Source organism: Triturus cristatus, chromosome 1_1, assembly GCF_964204655.1.
Source record: "Triturus cristatus chromosome 1_1, aTriCri1.1, whole genome shotgun sequence".
NCBI lineage: Eukaryota > Metazoa > Chordata > Amphibia > Caudata > Salamandridae > Triturus > Triturus cristatus.
Genome location: NC_140579.1, coordinates 163650898 through 163669910, shown reverse-complemented (window position 1 = coordinate 163669910; position 19013 = coordinate 163650898). Strand labels below are relative to the sequence as shown.

Sequence of the window (19013 nt, the reverse complement as noted above, 5' to 3'; positions counted from 1 at the left end):
AAGGTACAGACACGGAATGTTAAGTTTTCCCCATTAAGCTGAAGGATAGCCGCGTAAGCAACCTTGAAGTCCGCTATTCCACTGGCCCTAAAGAAGGGAATCAAAACTTGTTTGCTGCACCTTTGGTAGAAATTACAGAAGAACAGGAAATGTAACATGGATTGCTTACCTAAGTTGCCGTAAGGGCAAGGCAATTCCTCAATATTGGGCTGGAAACCTAAGGGGAAGCACAACAAATATTTTAATGTGCCCGATCTAAGGCGAAAGAGCAAGCATCGATCCCAGCGGGTAATATCTCTTAAAAGATAACTAACTGATAAATAGGAGGGGGAGCCTTCGTCGTCCACCATTGATATATAACGTGCGACGGATACTTTGGAGAGCTCTTGTGTGAGTCTTAAGACCCATAGTATTTATTTATAGCTTCTCGGATAGTCTTTTTGTTAATACCCTCTAACTGGTCTGGGTTATGAAAAATGTGACCAAGATTTACTCTAGTTAAACTTGCCCTTACTTCTGCAAGCCACGGTATATCTTCGCCTTTGTCGCATTTTAAACAGTTGACTATAATTTCCCTGGTTACCGAGGCTGACGGATTTTGCCAAACCTTCAACCAAAACAGGGCAGGGCGAGACCTGATATAATCTTCTACATAAGATAATTTTAACTCTTTATGACAGACAAAGGATGAAGAGGAGATAGGTATCCCCAAAATTCTCCTACAAAATCTATTTTCTTCGACCTGGATGCTTTTAGAATTTATAAAGCCCCAGATTTCGGCCCCATATGTTATAGTGGGTACACACTGTGTACTATAGATTTTGAGTAGGGACAACGCTACCTCAATTCTTTTCGGTTGGGGGAGATTTAGAATCGAATTAACTGCATTTAAGAATTTACTTCGCCCTTATGCCAAGTGGGATGCCCAGGATCCATTGTCTGAAAACTGTAGGCCCAAATACGGAAAAGTGCGTGTGCGTAGCAAAGTTTCAGAACCAGAAGTAATAGCATTAATAAGACATTTTTTGGGACCACAACACATTAAAAAAGATTTCTTAAAATTCGTACAAAGGTTTAGGCCATTCATAAAATCAACAAAACCCCTAACTAATATACGCAGTGGATTAGGTGTACGGTCCATTACAACCGCGTCGTCCACATATAAAAGGGCGGGCAGTTTATTACCATTAATCATTGGGACATCTGTGGTCAGGTCAGACAACACATTATGTAACTCATTAATATATAAAATAAACAAGAGTGGGGCTAAGACGCACCCTTGTCTGACCCCTCTTCCAACCACTATGTCCCCTGAAACTTCCCCATCTGTGCTAATTCTCACCCGTGCCCTTAGGTCCCTGTGTAAATATGCTAAAAAGTGAACTATGTCCTCATCCAACCCGTAGTTTAAAAGGTATGTCCAGAGCCGTGATCTATTAACAGAATCAAAGGCCAAGGTAAGGTCCATGAATGCTAGTTAGATGGGCCCGTGTTGAGCTATGGTATATTTACTTATGATCAAATTAAGGTTAAGACACTGTTCCACCGTTCCAAGATTGCTTCTGAAACCTAGCTGACATCTGTTTAAAATATTTTCCTCCTTGGCCCAGGTTCTGACTAAATAATACCCTCCCCAATATCTTAAGTGTATTGTTGATTAAAGAAATTGGTCTATAACAACTCGGGTTGGATCTGTCACCCTTTTTAAAAATTGGAACAATAACAGATGTAGACCATGTATTGGGAATTTTAGTTATTGTCAAGTTATTAAAAACATTAAGTAAAAGAGGGGCACAAAACTCTGACCTAAATTTTATGAGGTCAATAGGAAGCCCGTCTGGGCCAGGGGCCTTATTACACAGACTTTGGTCAAAAGCATCCTCAACCTCACACAATGATATTTGAATTCAGGAAGCAGCGAGATTATCAACAGTATCCTCGCACTGGGGCGTAGCAGCATATATATTGGAAAAGTGGGCAACCCAGGCTTCACTCGTTATATTGCAATTTAAAGGGGTGAGTGTATTGCCCAATGAGCTTAGTGACTTGGCCGCTGTCCAAAAGCCATTTGAGTTGTTAAATCTTGCAGCACAAGCCAAGTTGTTCCAATGTTCTTGTTCTTTTAGGATCTCGTCTTTCCTCAGCTAAGTAACTCTTTTGTATTCATGCCTCAGTGATCTAATGAGGTTAGAATCCCTAGGGGCAGCTGAGAAGGCAGCTCTAAGCTCTCTGTTTGCCCGCGAGCAAGTGTTGTTAAACCACCTCAGGTTAGAATTGGGTACAAGTACGGGTCTTGAGATCAATTTTTTAATACCTGCACATAGTTGAACAAAAGCAGAAACTACTTCTGGATTAGGATCAGCGGGCGAAAGACAAGTCTCACAGAGTGATCGATAAGTTTTTATCATTTTTTGGAACACGCTGCTATTATCAATACCTTTCCATTTGACCCCTAAGTTGTCCGTTTAGGATACTAAGTTACCGGCCCCTATCTCTTTTCTAGGACCACATCTGGGGCGACCCTGAATAAAACTGAAATTGGGTTATGATCCCCAAAAGTGGATGGTTTAACCTCTGCTTTAACTAAGTAATCTTCTAATGTGGTCGTTATAAAAACGTAATCTATTGTTGAGGCGCAGCCATGACCTCTATAGGTGGGTATTGGGCTGTCCCCATTGTTTGTAGCTGCAATATCCATTACGTTTGATAGGCTACTATTTAATAGATGGTCCAATAACTCAAGCCCCCTTTTACATGGATTGACCAGAGGGTGATAGAGGGGAGTTTAAATGTTTCCCCCTGCAATCTTTGCATTAAAATCACTGCCCAAACAAATTCCTGCAAGTGTTTGATTTTCCATAAAATTAGGTAGATCTGAAATAAAGTTTAAACGGTTGACAAAATTCATGTTAGGTGTGGTTAAAAATCATTATTATAAAAATTAATAAAAACAAATCGAGACCCCACGTGTGTATATCAGGGCTTGGATGTTAGCACTTTTGTTGGGGATTGGTTTTACACTACCACCCGACGAAATGCTCACCCAGGTGGATAAACCACCAGAAGGTCTGCCTTGTTTAGGGGGGGTGAGGTAATATTGAGGCATTCATACCCTTCAAGATAAAGCTCTGTTGTTGCCCAAGTCTCTTGAAACCTTGGGATATCATATTTGTTTACCATCATGACCCAATCATCACTACTTAGTTTGGAAGCCAAGCCGGCGACATTCCAGCTTAGCACATGTAACATTGGGTCATAAGGCTCAGAACCGTCATTTTCTGAGATGGCCAACATAGGTGTCAAAGGGGCGATTTCAGTAGGTTTTGGTATATATGACTGTCAATCTAAGCTGTCGAGATCACAAAGGGCAGAGAACCTATTTACAGACAGGTATGAAGGGGTAATTGAGGGTAGCTGCTCAGAATTTGGTTTATATAAGAAACCAAGAGGCAATGCCCCGATATTTGTAGGTAAATAGCAATAAATCTCCTTTGCCATCAGTATTGATCTAACAAGTGTTGGTCGTCGAATATTGATAACAATGCAATCTCCCTCAATGGTCTTTTCTGACGGTCCAACCCAACCAACCCTACGTACCATTATAACGTCATTTATATTAAACCTCCTGAACCCTTTATGTTTAGCCAGCCAATCAATGCTTTTATTCCGTAGTTGGTCCCAAGTCTCAGATTTGTTCCTCTCTAATGGGGGAACATCTGCGAGAATCAGGACATACGGGCAGGCTGCTGGCGGTAGACTTAAAACATCTTTACTTGCCTCTGCGTAACCGCTAGCGTTGTAACTGACAGTATTGGCGGAGGCTATAGGGAGAACATGATCGGCAGTCTGGCTAGATGGATATAATGTAGTGGTAATGGCTGAATTTTGACTTTTAACAGAGTCGGGGGAGGTTTAAGAGGGATACAATCTTTGGCTTTACGGCAGATGTCACAAGAGACAAGAGGCTGCGTGGGAATTATACTCCCCTGTTGTACTTTAAGGGTTCCATCACTCAGGGTCTGTGATTTAGAAGGGCAACCCTGTAGAGATGACTGCTTAGATACCTTACTAGGTGAATTTAATTTATTAGTTAGAGATTCTAAGCGGTCTAAACGCTTCCATAATGCAGCAAAATTCTTGTCTACAAGTTCTTTAACTCGCTCGTACATTGCGTCTATGATAATATCAATGGCAGTATCCCCAAGTCTGAGATTAGAAAAAGTTGTCGGTGTTGATTCAGTTTGAGTATATACAGAGTATTTTAATGTCTCTGAGGATGTTAGATCAACAGAAGCGCTAACAGATACTAAGTCGACTGGAGCTGTCGGACCCTGAATCCATGTAGTTAGCGCAGTGCGTTGGGGATTCGATCGTGGGGGTTGTTTCCGTTTCTGGCAGACCTGCTTAGCTGTTTTCCTTTTTCTTGTTGCCCCGGTAACTTCAGGGTTCGGGGAGACATTCACAATTGCCGGTGCAAAAGTGTCCTTAGAGTAAGCCATGGATGCGGAATCCTCCATTGCCTCAATACGTCCGATGTCCACAATTCCCTCAGCGCCCAGTTCGCTTTCTCAGGCCGACAAATGTAAATTATAATCAACTTGTGTAGTCAACATTGGTTGAGAGTCACTATTATCAATATTCTCAGTTTGTAAAGGAAAATGGGGTTTTGTTAAACCCAAGGACAGGCGCCTCTCAGTTAGCTCGATTTCGGTGCTAACAATGTTAACTGCTCTCTCCAGTGTACTATCTATGGATGTAGTATTACGCAGTGCTGGGATAATATTGCGTTTGCCCATGGCAGTTTCTGCCCCAAACATGAAGACGATATAATTTACCACTCACTCACCGCTGCAAACACGAATGATGAGAGATGTCAGAGGGGTGGCCCGACCCGGCCTCTGACGGTCCCTGTGTCCCTGCGTCACGGTGGGAGAGGCTGCGCTTATGAGTGCGTTGGCCTCACCTCCCCCTCACTCACAGCAGCTGCGGAGTAAAGTGGTGCACTCTGGGGATTGCAGTCCACCCCAGAGTGTAAAGGCGCGGATGGCAGCGTTGCCCCTGGGACCCTCGTCCCACCAGGGGTAATCAGGAGTTGGTGTGTTGCGGTGGCGGCAGGGAGGCACCACAGACACCATGGGCAGGCAAGAGAAACCGTAAAGGCGAAGACTCCCACCAAGCCTGAAGGGATTGGAAGTCCTGGAACTTGTAGAAACCTTCCTGAGGTAACATGCTGGTTCTGCGTGTTCTGTAGGTGACCCTACAGTCGTGAAAATACTGCCAGATTCTCTGACTCTCACCAGCTCTTTGGGGAGTTGAAAAGCGACCCGCAGGCTGCAAAGGAAACAAAGTACGGGCTGCCAACTGCCCCAGGACAGCTCACCAGAAGCGCTCTAGCGCAGTGTAAACACAAGGAGCTCCGGCATTCCAGGAATCTGTCTCGCGCACCAGCGCGGAGGAAACGTTTCCCGGAGCGGACCCAGAGGAAGACCCAGAGGAAGAATGCTCGGAGCTTACTGCGGCTCGTAACCGCGCTCCAGCGCGGCAGACCCGGAAGTAGTTCCGTCGAGCGTTGCTGCTGCTGACACCGAATAGGTGATGATTGTGAGACTTTTATTGATTTTATCAATTACTGCCGATTCTCGTGTTGTATCAAGGCCTTGGGAGGAATGACGCCAGTTCCTTCCGATGCCCGCGTCTCTGAGCGTCCCTTCGGAGCGCCGAGCCGAGTGTTCTCTGTGGCCCGATTCCGGGGGCGAGCAGTAACAATTCACAACAGCCCGCCCCCAGACGCTGGAGGGTATCGTGAAGCTGCAAGAATCAGATGTTTTGAGCAGAACTGCAGGAACCAGTTGGCGGGAAACGTGGGCGGTCGCTCAGCAATGGAGCCGCGGTCTTCCGCTAGAGGTCTGGAGCACGGTCGAGTGGGGGCGGGTCCGTGACTTTCAAGCTGGCCTTTTTCGACAGGCCGGGCAGGCCAGGCGAGGCCGAGGACGCTCGCCAGGCCGTCAGTTCTCTCAAGGTCCTCAGCGAGGAGACTACGGCAGGGGGCGCGGAGAGTGGGATTCCGCTCATGGGGGAACCTTTTACCCCACCAGACAACGCTTCAACCAGAGACGTTTCCACAGAAGTGGACACCAAGGAGGCTTCCAAGCCCCAGACTCTGCAGGTAAGTGCTCCCGACAGCTTACTAATACCTTTGGGGGGTCGCACTCAATTTTTCTATCACAATTGGTTTCGAATTTCTCAGGATGCATGGGTTTTACAAACAATTCAGGGCTTCCATTTAGATTTCTATCAAACTCCCTATCAGGACAAACAACCCAGACAGCTTTCTTTTTCCCAACTAGAATGCGAGTTTATCGATTACGAACTAGACGCATTGCTGCAGAAACACGCGACAGCGCATTACAACGAGGGCCCTCGCGGTTTTTGCAGCAATATTTTCTTAGTGCAGAAGAAAGGCGGAGGTCACAGGTTAGTGTTGAATTTAAAGGAGTTCAATCAGTTCATGACATACAAGCACTTCAAGATGGCGGGCATCCTTCTTTTGGCAGATCTTCTCAAGGAAGGAGACTGGATGGTCCGGTTGGACCTGAAAGGCGCCTATCTGTCAATACCTATTTTTCATCCTCACCGCCGTTTCCTTCAATTTCAATAGCGGAACCAGTGGTTCGAGTATTTGGTCCTTCTTTTCGGGCTCTCCTCAGCACCATGGTGCTTCACCAAGGTGATGAAACCGGTGATAGCCCATCTACGAGAGCAGGGTATTCGCATGATCGTGTATCTAGACAACAGACTCATCATGGTACAATCTCCACTGGTAGCTGCACAGCATTTACAAATGACCATAACTACTTTGCAAAACCTAGGATTCGTGATCAATGAATCCAAATCAGTCCTTTCGCCCTCACAGACCGTGGATTTTCTGGGGTTCGTCATAGATTCTCGGACGACCCAGTTAAGTCTTTCCCTCTCCAAACTGAAAATCAACAGGACGGAGCTCTCGATGTTGTTGTCCAAACAAACAGTCTCACTCAGAGTAATTGCCAGGATCGTGGGTCTTCTGGCTTCCTTCATACAGTCAATCTTCCCGGGTCAGCTTCATTATCAGGCCCTTCAGAGGTTGAAGATACAACATCTTCAAAGAGGCCTCTCTTACACGGACGTTGTACCTCTTACTCAGGAAGTGCGAGAAGAAATTCAGTGGTGGCTAAGCCATGGAACGGCAGAGCCATTTTTGGGTTTCAGCCAGAGATAGTTAAAGAATCCGACGCCAGCTGTTGGGGCTGGGGTGCCCGTTGCGGAGATCTCCACAGGCGGGCGATGGTCCCTGTGCGAACTCGACTTTCACATCAACTGCCTGGAACTCTTAGCAGGATCGTTCGCGATCCAGACACTGTCACCAAAGTGAATCTCATGTTGCATCCTTCTGCGGATAAACAACATCTCGGCAGTACGCTACATCAACAAATTAGGAGGCACGAGGTCCTCTCTGCTTGCGAAAATAGCGAAGGACTTTTGGCATTGCTGCTTAAGTCGTCAGATATCGGTGATTGCCGAATATATCCTGGGACAATCAAACATAGTAGCGGACTGGAACTCCCGGCACCTCAAGTATTACAGCGATTGGCAACTCCAACCACAGATTGTCAGTTGGTTGCAAGCGATCTGGGGCAACTGTGAGATCGACCTATTTGCATCCAGACTGAATCGACAGTTGGAGAAGTTCTTCAGCTGGAGACCGGATCCGTTGGCACTGGCGACTGATGCGTTTTCTCAAGACTGGTCCAAGGGCCTGAATTACGCCTTTCCCCCATTCATATTGATTCCCAGAGTGACTACCCAAGTGTCTCACCATCTGGCAGAAGTGATTTTGATAACCCCCATGTGGAAGTCACAGCCTTGGATCCCAATATTATTGGAGATGAGCTGCAACTCCCCCAGGATAATTCTGTCACCCTCAACGACGCTCCAGGGCCCTCATGGAGAAATGCAACCGATGATGTTAGCGGGACAGTTGTCTCTGATGGCCTGGAGACTTTCAGGCAAAGATGGCAAATGCCGGGACTTTCGGACGCAGCTGCGTCTTTCATCAACCAAGCCTGGGCTCCCTCCACCAGGAAACGATATTCTTCAGCCTGGAAAGGCTGGGTTCGTTGGTGTGTGGAACAACACGTGGATCCCGTGGGGTCGGAGCAACCCCATGTTGTAAATTTTCTGTCTGAAAAAGCCTTGGAGGGGCTGGTGTACCGTTCGGTTAACAATTTTCGGTCGGCCATTTCAATCAATCAATCAGTTAACTTGTAAAGCGCACTTCTTACCTGCAAGGGTTTCAAGGCGCTGAGGGTGGAGGGGTGGTGCTGCTGCTACTGGTCGAAAAGCCAGGTCTTGAGTCGTCTCCTGAAGGTCAGCAGGTCTTCGGTTTGTCGTAGGTTGAGGGGGAGGGTGTTCCAGGTCTTGGCGGCGTGGTGGGAGAAGGACCTGCCTCCGGATTTGGTTCTACGGATGCGCGGGACCGTGGCCAGGGCGTGGTCGGCGGAGCGGAGTTTCCTGTTGGGTACGTAGAATGAGAGTCGACTGTTGAGATAGGCTGGGCCGGTTTTGTGGAGTGCCTTGTGTGCGTGAATCAGGAGCTTGAAGGAGATTCTTCTGTCGACGGGGAGCGAGTGCAGGTTCCTCAGGTGGGGGGTGATGTGGTCGCGGCGCGGGACGTCGAGGATCAGGCATGCAAAGGCGTTCTGGATTCTTTGCAGTCTGTTGATGAGCTTGGTCGGGGCTCCGGCGTAGAGGGCGTTTCCATGTTGAAGCAGGTAGAGGAGACTGCGTTAACTTGTTTGGTCATGGTGAGTTACGAGTCGAGGATGACTCCCAGGTTGCGTGCGTGGTTGGTAGGAGCCGGGGGTGTCCCCAGTGATGCGGGCCACCAGGAGTCATCCCATGCTGAGGGGTTGGGCCCGAGGTTGAGGATCTCCGTCTTGTCTGTGTTCAGCTTAAGTCGGCTTTCCTCCATCCAGTCGTTGACAGCCTTCATTCCCTGGTGGAGGTTGGATTTGGCGGTGAGGGGGTCCTTGGTGAGGGAGAGGATCAGCTGCGTGTCTTCGACGTAGGAGATTATGTTGAGGTCGTGCTGTCGGGTGATGCGTGCGAGTGGTGCCATGTAGACGTTGAACAGCGTCGGGCTGAGGGAGGATCCCTGCGGGACGCCGCAGATGATCTCAGAGGCTTCGGACCGGAACAGGGGGAGGAGGACTCTCTGGGTTCTGCCGGAGAGGAAGGAGGTGGTCCAGTCCAGGGCCTTGTCTCGGATCCCTGCGTCGTGGAGACGCGTGCGTAGTGTACGGTGTCAAAGGCAGTGAAGAGGTCCAGGAGGATGAGGGCCGCCGTCTCGCCGTTGTCTAGCAGGATCCTAATGTCGTCTGTGGCGGCGATGAGGGCGGTCTCGGTGCTGTGGTTGCTGCGGAATCCTGATTGGGAGGAGTCCAGGATGCTGTTGTCTTCGAGGTGACGGGTGAGCTGGATGTTAACTATCTTCTCGATGACCTTTGCCTGGAACGGAAGCAGGGAGATGGGCCGGAAGTTCTTTAGGTCGCTCGGATCTGCCTTGGGTTTCTTCAGTAAGGCGTTGATCTCGGCGTGCTTCCAGCTCTCAGGGAAGGTAGCGGTCTCGAAGAAGAGGTTGATGTCGTTGCGCAGGTGGGGTGCGATGGGAGCTGCCGGCTTTGTTGAAGATGTGGTGTGGAAGTGGGTCAGACGGGGAGCCGGAGTGGATTGTGCTCATGGTCTTGATTGTGTCCTTGATGCTCACGTTGGCCCAGGTTGTCAGGGAGTCGTGGTCGATGGGGTGCGGTGGGTCCGGCGTGTCGAGGCCTGTAGGGGTCATCCGGGTGTTGAAGCTGTCATGGATGTCGGTGATTTTGCGGTGAAAGAAGGCGGCGAGGGAGTCGCACAGGGCTTGCGATGGTGAAATGTCGTTGGCGCTGGAGCTGGGGTTGGAGAGTTCCTTCACGATGTTGAAGAGCTCTTTGCTGTTGTGTGCGTTGTTGTCGAGGTGGTCTTTGAAGGAGGTCCTTTTGGTGGTCCTGATGAGGTGGTGGTGGTTGCGGATGGCGTCTTTGTGGGCAGCACGGCTGTCCGGCGTCTTCTCGCTGTGCCATTTGTTCTCCAATTTCCGGCAGGTGCGCTTAGATGCTAGGAGTTCCGGGGTGAACCAGCTGGCTCTCTTGCTGGTGTCTCTGTTGGTTGACTTTTTCAGCGGGCTATGGTGTTGGCGCAGTCGTCCATCCAGCGTCTGAGGATACGTGCGCCATCGTCAGGGTTGGTGGGGTTGGTCGGTGGGTTGAGTGCGAGGTTTGTCTGTAGTTGTTCTTCAGTGACTTTGCCCCAGCAGCGGCGGGGGATCTGTAGGGTGCGGGGGTGTGTGAGGGGTTTTCGGAAGGTGAAGTGGATGCAGTGGTGGTCTGTCCAGGTGAGTTCGGAGGCGTGGCTGAAGGCGAAGTGGGGGCTTGAGGAGAAGATGGCATCGAGCGTGTGACCGGCGATGTGGGTCGGCGTCGTGACGAGCTGTTTTAGTCCGAGGTTGGCGAGGTTGTCGATCAGGGTGGAGGAGTTGCTGTCGTTGTTGTTCTCCAGATGATAGTTCAGGTCTCCGAGGAGGATGTAGTCGGTGGAGGTTAGCGCGTGCGTGCTGATGAAGTCGGAAATGGAGTCGCAGAATTGTGGTCGGGGTCCGGGCGGTCTGTAGACGAGGGTGCCTCTTAGGGTGGTCTTCGGGTCCGTGTGGATCTGGAAGTGCATGTGTTCGGCGTTGCTGAGAGTGTCGTTGGTGTTTGTTGAGACCCTGATGGTGTTCTTGTGGACGATGGCGATTTCTCCTCCGGCTCTGTTGGTGCGGTCTCTGCGGGTGATCTTGTATCCGTCAGGGATGGCTATGGTGATGTCTGGAGAGGAGGCTTCGTTCATCCAGGTCTCGGTCAGGAAGGCGACGTCCGGAGATGCAGTGTCGAGTAGGTCCCAGAGCTCGACGGCGTGTTTGCGTGCGGAGCGGGTGTTGATCAGGATACATCTGAACTGGTTGGGTTCTGTCGTGGCGGGTGTCTCGGTGCCTTCGAGGCAGGAGAAGCTGTAGTTCCGGCAGGCGAAGGGACCGTGGGTGTGCTTCGGGGCGGCCTTGCAGCAGGTGTAGGTCCTTCCTGAGTTGAGAACGACGAGGGTGCTAGCGTCGTAACGGAGGCGGTCTTCATGGCTGGTGCTGGGGCCAGGGGTTCTGGCGCTGGGCGCGGTCCGGGCGCGGACGGGTGCAGACGGGCTTGCCTTGGGCGCCATATATGGGGAGGTGGGGAGGGAGCAGCTGGGATGCGGGTGGCAGGGGCAGCGGATGGGCACGGAGGGGGCGGGGCCGCGGGGGATGCAGCGGCGGGGACGGGAGCAGGGAAGCGAAGCGGTCGCAAGGTAGGAAAACAAGGCAAAAAGGGGTACAGAAGCAGAAAAGGGGGCACAGAAGCAGCCGGACAGATGGGCAGGGGGCAGAGAGCAGAAAGGTCGCAGCAGGGGCGGAAGGCAGACGAGGGACAGAGGGAGAAAACCGGGCAGTGGGGGCACAGAAGTAAAAGAGGTCACAGCGGCGAGCGGGGGGCAAGGGGGTACAGAAGAGGAACGGGTGTACAGAAGGAGGGCAGAGGAGTACAGAAGAGAGACGGGCAGACAGAGTACAGGCACAACAGAGAGCAGATACAAACCTAAGGCCATATTATAACTCAACAACAAGAGAGGGAGGGAAATTTTAGGAGCCACTCTTAATCCCCCTGGGCTAGTATAATTATACAAAAGAAGAGTGTATCCGTCAAAGACTGAGAAGTAACAGAGAAGTGAAGAGGAAGTGGATCACTGTGTTTAAACACAGTGATCCACTTCCTCTTCACTTCTCTGTTACTTCTCAGTCTTTGACGGATACACTCTTCTTTTGTTTAATTACAAACCTAAGGCCACCACTGGCCACCAGGGATGAGGCGCAGGTGGTAGCCTGCGGGTGGTGGAGGGCCTCGAATTCAGCGGCGGCAGCAGGCGTCGGCAGGAATGCAGGCGGAGCTGCAGCGGGGGGAGCGACCTACCAGGCAAGGTCAAGGGTCGCTCTCAGATAGACGGCAAACCAATAGGTATGCATCCAGTAATTTGTAAGTTATTAAGGGATATTAGGGTAGCGAATCCACCTAAACCAAAGTATTCCTCTCTGTGGGATGTTTCTCTAGGAATTTCCTTATTGACAGATGGCCACATAATGACATGTTGACGCAGAAACAACTATTGTGCAAGTTAGCTATGCTTTTATGCCTATCTGCCTATCTACGCTGTTACGATGTGAAAGCCCTGGATCTTACAGGTAGAGTATTTACTCCGGAAGGAGTTTCCTTTAACATTACAGCCAGAACTAAGACTTTGTCACGAAGTGTTCAATACCATGCTTTTCCTGGTAATGCTAAATTATGTGTAGTTCAAAGTCTAAAGTCTTATGAAGAATGTACTAGATCAATACGACCTGATGGTATGGTTCAATTGTTAATTGCCCAGTAAAAACCTTATAAACCGGTATCTGCGGCTACTATAGCCAGATGGTTAAAATCTGTCATGAAGGAGGCGGGTATTGATACCCAAGTGTATAGAGCGCATTCTGTGCGTGGAGCTATGGCCTCCAAAACCTTTATGTTAGGTTCTACTGTTCAAGATATCATCCAGTCCTATAATAGACTAAAAAATTTGCTAGCATTCGTGCTAAGAATTTTAAATTCTATTAAGCACACGGAGGCGAAGATTATCCCACCCAGTTGTATTACAATATTTGTAATGTTTACCCACCCGTATGTATTGGTTCTTCTGTTTAAGCAGAAATTATGGGTTTCTTGTATTCCATTCCTTCCAGGTTCGGAGAAGAAGATGGAGTAGCAGTACTTCTCGTTAAGAAGATGTTAACTTTCCCGTTTGGTTCTTCCACGTTGGAGGATTTGTTTGGACTTTAGTTATTCTTGGGACTATAAACGTTCAAGCAAAGAAACAGGCTCTATGGTGGCTCTTATATGGTCAGACAGGAAGTGATGTGTACCAGGAGCATCATGGGATGTGTAGTGTTTTTTTTACATACAAAAGTTTTTGATTGGCTGCTGTGAGTGGCAATAAATAAGAAAGAGAAGCATAATCCTCGCCTCGATGTCCTTACTAGAATTGAAAATTCTTGGCACGAATGCTAGCTAATTTTTTACTCACGAGATGCTCTCTCCATTTAGGAGGAGCGCTTTGACAAAACGTCAGCTTTGCGCCTTAGGCCAAAACTAGGGAAAAACTCCTCTGCAGGCTGCTCTGTGATTGGATATGGCGCACCAGGGCGCGAGGATCAGTACTACTGGGAGATGCATACTCCTCTCTGTGGCTGTGGCTGTGGCGTGACCGTGCCCCCTTCCCATCTTGATAATGCCCTGACTGCACCGCAAGACCCACTCTTTCTTTGAGAGTGCTCGCGACAACAGGGGGAGCAGGGTGCGCCAGCCACATAGATACAGCGCAAGCACTAGCCACAGAGCAGGGCAACGTGTCGCGCGCTCCCCTTTGGCCCTGCGTCGCACCCTCATTCACGCCGCTAGGGGAGGGGGAAGCCACTGCAGCCTCACTGAGAGAGTTTAGAGGATTTGAAAAAAACAAGCATTGGCATAGCCAATAGGTCTCGCCTTTGGGACCTTATAAGTGTTTAGCCATTCAACAGTTGCATAACTAAACACATAAGGTCCCAAAAGCGAGCCCTATTGGCTGTGCCAATGCTTGTTTTAACTGCTGCAATCTATGGAAGCCTCACGGAGAACATCAAAGCGGCCTGTGTGGCCACGAAAGTGATCGCGATGAGACATCAAAGCGGCCGCGAATGTGAAAGTGATAGCGGTAAAGCGCGACCCGCGCACATGCACTGTAGGTCTAGGCTGGCCTGGTAGCACTTTTTGGAGCCCTCACTAAATGTCTCGCCAGACCAGCGCATGCGCTGGGTCAGGCGAGACCTAAAAAGTGCGCGTGTGAGTCTCGCGAGAGGGCGCGGGGTTTCACTATTGTGTTAACACTAATTATACCACAAGCACCAATAATCTGAACCGAACCGATCTGGATCAAGGCGGAGGAAGGTTCTGGAACACCCCCCACCCGCCCGCAGCTCGAGCGTCCGGAACCCCCCCCCCCCCCCCTCCGCGGTCTCCGAAGGGAATATTTTAATATCGTGGTTTTTTACATTTTTATTTATACTAGTTTGGGGGAAACGATTTAATTTCGGAGGTTTTACAGTTGTTTTAATTTTCGTGTCCTGGGGCCTTGGGCCCCTCCCTCCCACCTCGATTCGACGGGGACTAAAAACCACAGACTTCTCTTTCGACCCCCCTCCCCTTAACCCCGGAGACCCCGCGCTGGTGACCACCCCGCCCTCGTCAGGACGCATCGACACAGGGAAGGCCGGGGACAAGCGGCCTACGGACGCCCCGGTCTCGCGTGAGGAGGCGGCCGTCAGAAGGGCATCGGTAGGCGGCTTAAGGAGCCAGGCGAGGCCGGGGACCCGCCCCGGGCCTGCGCTCCCAGGTCTTGATAGCGGCGTGAGGAGAAAGCGGCTGCCAAGGGATCCAGGTAATGGAGGCAGGGAGGAGAAAGAGGGGTTGATGGAGATACTGGGCGTGTGGAAAGTGGTGGATGCACTGCCTAGGGGGTGAGGGCACGCAAGGCCTATGAGGACGTGCAGATTTGTTCAGGGTGCAACATCTATGTGCTAGGGAGAAGGATGGCAGGTCCTGAGAAGGATGGCAGGTCCTGGAAACTGGTCGCAGCCATACTCCTGGGGTTTCGATGTTGTTGGGGTAGAGGTAACAGTCAAGAAATGTCCAGCTTGTGAAAGGTTGGGAAGGGAGATACCGGAGCGCCTGGATTCCTGCGCATTCATCAGGAATGTGTCCTGAAATGGCTGGCTGATAGGTGTCCCGGCATAGAGGGATCCCATCCTTTGATTTTCAAAGATGTACCTTGCTAGTTTTGTATTGTTTACTGTGTAGAGGATAAAGAGAGCAATGAACCGCTTCTACGCCAGTTTTAGTTACTCTTTGGTTTACACGTAATATTTACTGAGTAGGAGGAGCTGGAGACTGCTGGACGAAATAACAGCTATGCGATGCATTTTTGGGGTGCTTAGCTGGACAAGTGGCGAGCCAGTGTAGCAAGTTGAAACTTGTAGTTGTGGTGGCTGTATCTTAGATGGGTAGTAGTTGGACGACTGCAGAAGTGTGGGAGAGGAGTTGGCCTAACGTTTAGGGCGCTCGACCTCGGACCTGGGGGAACTGGGTTCGAGTCTCGGTAACGTGCCTAATGTGTGTCCTCACGAAACGTAACTGGTGCTATGTAAAGCGTTCTGATACCTGATTGGATTCGGGTCAAGTTCGCGCTATATAAAACTCGGGGGGGGGGGGGGGGAGTGTGGTTTTGTATGCATAGGATACGGCTGCACTTGGAAAGTAGATTTGGGTCGGTAATTGTGGGAGGAGATGGGTAGGTGTTGGACATACGGTAGACTGTATTCTGCTGTTGTTCTGGAGATTGGTGACAATGTATTCAAACGTTGGGATCTTGTCAAATTAACGTTGGTTGACATGGTTGTAATTTGAAACAAAAGTAAAGCAGTGACACTAGGCTTTTTTTACGGTTGAAGAGGACCCTCCGCCTACACTGTTTCCGTTGCCAAGAACCTTTGTGGAATTAAGTTTAATTACTTACTGTCTGGGTGGGAGGAAGAGTTAAATGCTTTTGAATTCGCACGGTAATGTAATACTTTTTAGGTCTCACCTGCGCACGCGCGCTGCTCGCCTTGGCGAGATCTATTGTGGCTTAACTGTGCGAAGGGAGACAAACCATGTGCGCGCACGGACAGGCGCTGTGCACGCGCATGGCATCTCCTCTGTCCTCTACACGCTCCCACCGCGCGCTTGTTTTCTCTGTCACTGTGATGCAGAGTGAGTGACTCTGCTCGTGTATGAGATGCCGATCCCGTGCATTTCATTGAAACGATCTGCGTTAGTCTAAAACCATAACCGCAGTAACGTAAGTGTTTTAAAAAAATAAATAAGTAAATTGATTGAATCCTCAGTTTCCTAACTTTAGTTCTAGTGAGTATCTCTCCTCAGTGGCTCCCGGTTATGACCGTATTCTCCGGGCCCCTCGTGGCAGACGGGCATGATTGGAATCTGCGATATGGGGTCGCGAGCACAACAGGGTTTAAAGTGACGAAGGCTGACGTTGGCACTGACATGGGTTCTTGTGGCAATGGAATCACAACATATTACTTCCGATTTTGGAATTTCTTGCTTGAAAACCTGTGATCCTGGGCAAGTTACTTTTTCGGAACGTGTTTAGGTTCAATTAACTGGCAGATCTGTACCAGTGATTATGCTTACAGAAACTGGCACGCCACATGTAAAACTAGTCTTCTTGCAGTGGGAGAATGGAAGCATTCGGTACTTGGGGAAGTGCCACAACATTTATAAAGCCCACCTCTGTTTGGACGGTTCATCACATAGCATGTTCTGCTGACTTCATGCTCATGTCAATGTCGCTTGCCTGTCCCATGTCTGAAGCACATCTCTGACCCTCAAATGCCTCAATCTACACTCTGTCAACTAAGCACTCCAGTATGGAGCAACGAACATAATACAAACAGGAGCGCTTCGCGGCCTCATGAAGGATATACATAGATGTACGTTATGTTGGTGACACGTTTAAAGTGCATGTACCCCAGAAGGTTCCTTGGCGCTAGTTGGGTGAGGTCGATGGGATTCCTGCAGTGCTTAATTTGAAGATGGACTTTCCATTTGGCATACTTAACACGGGGCGGGGGCATGGCTATTCATTGTTCTATTATATGTAGCAAAATCCTTTTCTTTTCCTTTTAGAAAGGTTTCGGTATGATAATTCTTGGGCCCAATTATGGTGTTTTGCAGAGAACAAAAAAGCATTTGCAATGCAATAGGTCTCACATTTGTTAGTGTTTAAGCTATTAGTATTGTAAATGACAATGCCTTTTTTATTTGTTTTAAAACGCAAAACCTAAATAAAAGGCATTGTCATTTACAATGCCAATAGCTCAAACTCGCGTGAATGCGAGACCTATTGCATTGCAAATGCTTGTTTTTAAAAATAAAAGTTTTGGTATCTTATCACCTAGTTTTGACGATCAAGGAGCAAATACTTTATTATTAGACAGTTATTGTACTTGTGAACTTGTTGCTTAAGCAGTTTTCAGACTGATGCATATTCGGTTTGCAGTTAAGAGAACGATGGATCAATGGGTCTGGTGAGTCTCCGCCCGCTATCCTGTGATTGCTTGTTGTCACTGTTAAGTGTGTGACTGTACTTGTGCTGAGCATGACAGTCTGCAGACTGAGCATCTTGGGGTGGCAGCTATAGGCAGATGTTAATGTGGCAGTTTTCTGGCTAATGGACTTAGGCTGTTTCGCATTTTTTGGCTGTTGTTTGACCCTCTAGTGTTTGCCATTTTTGGCCTTATGGGTTGCCTCGCTGTAAGCAGCCATCCAGGCGATGGAAGACCACAACTGACAGTTAATTGCTAAGGCCATCTGATGTTTACAACTCTTAGACCGATCATCCCTCAGACTGAATGAATTAAATATTTATGTATTGTGTCTGCAACTAAAGTGGTGATCTGTCATGTCTCAAAAGCGATAAATGGGCTGGCATTGGCAGTTGTATCTGTGAAAATAGGAGCCTCGTCAGGTCCCCGAAGCCCAGGGTGCACAGCCAATAAATTGTCAGTTCAACAACATTCTTCTGAGTTAATCTTTATTTCATCCATGTATAATCCAGTTTCATCTATTCATTTTCCATATTTTACTCATTCCAACAATAACTTCCATGGTGCAGTCCAGGCGTTTCTTCAAAATACAAGGAGTTTCACTGTTATGAATAACTCAAATGGGAAATGCTAGACCCAATGCATTTTGGGCGAAACTGCCCTTCCACCGGGGTCACTATGATGAAAAAAGTATTTTTTTAATACACGATAACCAACAACACCAAGCTCAAAATCACACATGCTGCTGTTACACAATTTTTTACTCCAGTGCTGTCATCTACCCTCCTCCACATGCAGTCAGTGAATTAAAACACTACTCTGCCCCATGTGTATGCTGAAAAACGACAATGTTTAAGCCTGCATAATTGACAGTTGCATACCATCTTAAAGCTCCTAGGAGATAAGGAATCTGACATTACCTGTTTTGGGATCATAGTGGTCTTGCAATGGCAGTTCCTTAGGCTCTTGGACTGGTGTCCAGCTGTGATTGGCAGCTCTTGAGCTGAAGGTCGTCATGGCTATCTGGCACGGAGAATGTTACTGGCTAGCAAGCTTGTGCTGGTGGTAGTTCAGAGGTAGATGGCAGTCATTGATCAATGCTTGGTTTTTAGGTCGAGGACTACTGGTCTGCCGAAGGCAGAACCGGAAGTCGGAGATTTAATGACTTGGAGAAGAGGGGCTTGAACCCGCCCCTCTTCTCCCCTGTTCTCCATTGGCTGGCCTCTTGAATGCTGGCCAGCCATTGGAGAAGAGGTCAGTCATTCCGATTAGGCCCTGTCCTTTTCGGATCGGGGGGCGTGTTTTTTGCAAGAAGTCTCATTCTCTCCTCCAGCCAATGGCTGGAGGAGAGAAAAGACAAACACGCCCCCGAATCCGAAAATGCTGCTGCCTTTCTCCGAGGCATTTCTTCTTGACCTCGGAGAAAGGCAGTGGTGTGCCTTTTGCTCTGCCTTGTTTTTTAACCTCTTCAGTGCCCCGCCCTTTCCCCGCCCTGTGCCGGGCGTTGAATTAGCGTGCGGGGTTCATGACGAGATAGTCTCGTCATGGAGCACGGTTGCGCTGTGACCATGACGAGACTATCTCGTCATGGGCACTGAAGGGGTTAAAGAATCAGCTCACGTTTCTTCAAAAACACTGTGACGAG

At 49.0% G+C, this 19013-nt stretch overlaps 1 protein-coding gene across 4 annotated transcripts in view; it reads left to right on the top strand.

Annotated features, from left to right (window-relative positions):
• The first annotated feature begins 14077 nt into the window (after positions 1-14077).
• TLK2 (tousled like kinase 2) overlaps positions 14078-19013 on the top strand; it is a 2417851-nt gene continuing 2412915 nt past the window's right edge. Inside the window, exon 1 of one of the 4 annotated variants that reach the window (XM_085624076.1) lies at positions 14078-14643. The gene's annotated coding sequence lies outside the window, so the exon portion shown is untranslated. The remainder of the gene's footprint in view (positions 14644-19013) is intronic. The other 3 variants (XR_014968435.1, XM_085624079.1, XM_085624077.1) reach the window with 3 other exon arrangements.